Below are 4409 nucleotides of genomic sequence, written 5' to 3'. Positions count from 1 at the left end.
GGTTCAGAAATTGAAGAGTCAATCACCATGGGGTAACTTGCTTTGGATTGCTTTCCACATTCACATGCAGTACAGAGAGTATCATTGCTGAACTTGAGGATTGGAAGACCTCTAACTAGTTCTCCGGTGACCAAATTGTTGATGTATCTGAAGTTGAGGTGAGCTAGCTTGCGGTGCCATAGCCAGCTGACTTCGGATACTGCTTTGGATAGGAAGCATAACTGTGGTTTGCCTATGATCAGAGATACATCCAGAGGATACATAGTACCTTCGGATCGGGACTTGATCAGACACGTGCTCCTATCGCTTGTCATTACATAGCAAAATTGGTCATCAAATTCAACACGATGGCCTGCCTTACATAGTTGACCAACACTGATGAGAATGTGTTTAAGGCTTTATACATAAGCAACCTTTTGAATAGAGAAGTTTCCCTTAGTAAGAACACCATAACCTCGAATTATCCCATTCGCATTGTTGCCGAATGTGACGTTTCCACCGTTGCAAATTGGCCTGAAATCCCGAAGGTATTCTAACCTTCCGGTCATGTGCAAGGAGCAGGCACTGTCGATCAACCATTCTTCTTCTTGTTCCTCCTTGCACAAGGCCTGAGAATTACACGGTTAGTTTAGGCATCCAAACTAGTTTGGAGCCTGGGACAAAGGATGAGTTTCTGATTGATGCATGAATCGAGGTTGCAGGGACTGGTTTCGTGTCAGTTTTTAATCCTAGTCCTGGGTGTTTGTGAGATTTTGGAGTGTTGCGTTTTTTTGAAAAATTACGAGGTTTCTGAAAAGGATCAGATTTGACATGAGATGAGCCATTTTGACAACTACATTGACATTGACATGCTGAAATTTTGTCTTTTATTCTGACATTTTGTTTGGTCAGCGGTCTGAAAGATGAGGTAAGCTTGTGACCGGTCCGAGGTTGGTAATATCTGGCATTGGTGCTGTTGGAATTTGAAAAAGTTCGTCTCGAAAAAGATTTAGCACGTGTAGATTCTTTGGACCTTTTTATAGGATTTGGTAAAGTGCCCCTCCACTTGTTGAAATTTTGATGTGATTTTAAAAGTGTTGGAGTGGGTAAAATACCCTTCCATTTTGGATCATCTGAGGAATAGATTTGAAAACCATTGCTCCGAAAAGACTTTTCTTTCTTTTGGGTTGTGTCAGATGAGTTAGGAATGAAGGTTGAAACTGTACATTCCTTTTTGCATGTTTTCTTGATGGGAGAGTTTTTTGAAAAATAGTGAGAGAAAACAAACTTTTCTAAACTCTTAAATTTTGGAAATCTGATATGTCTTTTATTTTTAGAAAAGGTTTGTCGATTTGTGCCTCGGGATCGAATTTCCTCTTTGAAAGCCTTTTTTGCTAATGTTTTTGGAGAACCGCAGTCATAAGTGTTCAGCGGCGGTTTCCTGGAAACCTTTGAAAATTTTTGACAACGAGGGCTTGACTCATCCGAACTTGAAGATTCAGGGTTTTGAGAGCATTGACCCACTTCAAAGTTCTCTATGGGTAATTCATGGTGAATTGGCTGAAGAGTCACAGAGCCTTTTATTGTGGTATGTGGTAAGGATGATTTAGCTACCGAAGAGTAAGTCTGAGTTATGACTTCAGTGGGACTTTTGTGGGACTTCTGAGGCTCATGACTACAGTGAGAGACACTGCGGTCTGAGGGCAGAGATGGAAAGTCCTGTGAGGCTTCGGGACTTTCTATGACAATTTCTTCATCAACAACTGATGAGGTCTGAGAATTTGAATAGATTGTGCCACAGGGAGGAGTTTGATCACTTGTGTGACCCGAAACCTCAGGCACAATTTCCTCAATGACACAGTTATTACTTAGATTATGAAGTCTACCAAAGTGGGTTCTGATATCTTCGGGAAAGGTCTTGTCATTGACTGGGAAATGAAATTCTCGGTCCGGAGGGACATACAGATGATCTTTGTTAAACCGGGGTGAGGAATCCTTTGCGGTAAGATATCCATTGGACCAACCCCAATTGTATGTATTGTCCACAGTTCCATTATTAACCAAATTTTCAATAGCTTCACTTTCATTGAACAGTTTTTCTATTAATAGATTTAAGCGTACAATCTCACTCTGAGCTAAATCTCTTTGGTTCAAAGCTATCTCTAGTTGTGTTTCACTCAACATTCTTGCATCTTTTTCTAACTCTAAGTCCTTTTCTAACATGGCCATTTTGAGTCTTTTGTTGTCCAGTCGTCCTCTTACATGAAACATCTCTTGGGACGCTATATAGTCTGTAAGGACGGCAGCACATGTGTTATTAAGATTGTCTATGAAGGGTTGACAGTCATGCATGTTATAGTTTAGAGTTTGAATCATGAGTTTTACCTGTTCGACAATGCTTAAAGTTCCATCTTTTGCCATGTAGCAGTAGTTCTTTTCCAGCTTTGTAGATCCATCATCATCAGCAGTTGCTAGCATGCAGATTTTCCCTTTTCCTTTGATATTGCTGATGGCTTCTTCTTCATCTTCGGATGACCAAAGTTGATGGTCTCTTTTGACATGGGCTACGTATGCCCTAGCCTTTTCCTTTTCCTCCAATTCTTGAGCCATTCTAAGGTAGAATGCTCTGTCTTTCACCACATTTGCTTTGCAATCTTTTGCAAAATGATTCTCTTTGTTGCACTTGTGACATATCACAACATCACTTTTGTCTTCTGAGGGAGTACCGGAGTCAGTGGTTTGAATGGACTGTGGTGCCTCCTTTGGTTGAGTATTTTGAGATTGTGGTGGTAGATGAGAACTTTTGGAATAACGAGAGTGATTATTCTGTGGGTTGAAGTTACGGTTGAATGGAGGTTTGTTGAATTGTTGATTTTTACGAAAAGATTGAGGTGGTAGCCGGTTGAACTGTTGACTAACAAGAGCAATAGCCTTCTGAAATTCTTCATCATCATCATACTCTAAGTCGGCTTCGTATGACTGCGGTGTAGTGTCATATGAGGGAGAGTAGGATTGATTATGTGGAGCTTGTGCTATAAGAGCGAGTGGTCCTCCGAAGTCAGCACAGTCTTTCAGTACGGTGGATTCTTGTGCTTGCAGTTCCCCGTAGAGCTTGTAGAGAGACAATGAATGAATCTTTCTATCCCCTTGAACTATCATCTTAGAAGTAGTCCAATGTCTTCCCAAACCGTTGAGAAATTGAAGGTTTGTTTCATGGTTACTGCGGATGGTGCCAGCATTAGATAACTTGGTGACTATCAGATTGAACCTTTTAAAGGAGTCTTCTAAACTTTCGCCAGTATGAGCTTTGAAATTGTTGAATTCATTGAGTGCAGTTGTGAGCTTCTTATCTTGAGCTTGTTCTGAGCCTTCGTACAAATTCTTGAGAACATCCCAGATCTCTTTTGCCGATTTGCAGTTTATGATAATGTCGAAGTTTTCAGGAGCAACTCCACAAGAGATTTCATAAAAAGCAACAACATCATTTTCCATTTTATCGAAATCTTCTTTGGTGGGACGGTTCATGACTGGTTGTCCTCCTCCTAGTCTGGCTGTGGCGCCATCAGTTTGAACTGGTGTAAGAACAGGGACATGTGGTCCTTCTTCTACGGACCGCCATACATCTCTACCAAGTCTCCTTAAGTATCTTTCCATTCTCTGATACCAGTAATGGTATTTATTTGCCACGAATATTGGAGCTCGATTTGAACCACCAACACTGTTGGAAACATTCAGACATAATGCTTGTGCCATTTTTTTCCTTGTTTTTTTTTTTTTTTGTTTTTTTTTTGTTTTTTTTTTTTTTGAGAAATGAGCTTCAGTGGTATAGACAGCCCTTTGAAAATCAGAGTTTTGTTTTTCAAAAAGCAACCACTATGGCTCTAATACCAATTGTTGAGAGAAAAACTTGAGACACACTTGAACAAACGTTAGAACAAGTATAGTTGCGGAATAGTTTATCTCAAAGGATCTAAAAGCTCAACAATAATAAGTTAACGAGTTAGATAATTAGAGAGTTAGTTATGGAAATGTAAGGAAATATAAATGACAGCAGGTGATATATCAAGTATACACATAAGTTGATTCATAACATGGAATACATTCAGACCAAGTTAGTAAGCGAGATCAAACTTAGTGATTAAGTCACGAAAGACTTGCTCCGAAGAGAAATAATATTTAGTTATGTTCTAGTGAACTTTGAGAGTAAGGAGAGATTTAAGATGCGTAAGTAGATAGGAGTGAGAGATGTAATTGATAGATTTGAAGTTGTATTGAATGAGAAAGAATGAGCTCTATATATAGAGACTCAAGAATTACATTGGATCAAATCTCTAAGAGTAGCCATGCAAGGCATACTAGACAATAGAGAGTATTACAGTAAAAGTAGATAAAGTTAAACTAAGTAAAGTAGTAGGTGAAGCTGCGGATGA

This window comes from Lactuca virosa, chromosome 2 (genome assembly GCF_052849685.1).
Source record: "Lactuca virosa cultivar CGN04683 chromosome 2, Lactuca_virosa_CGN04683_v6, whole genome shotgun sequence".
Classification (NCBI taxonomy): domain Eukaryota; kingdom Viridiplantae; phylum Streptophyta; class Magnoliopsida; order Asterales; family Asteraceae; genus Lactuca; species Lactuca virosa.
This window is presented reverse-complemented; position numbering follows the sequence as displayed.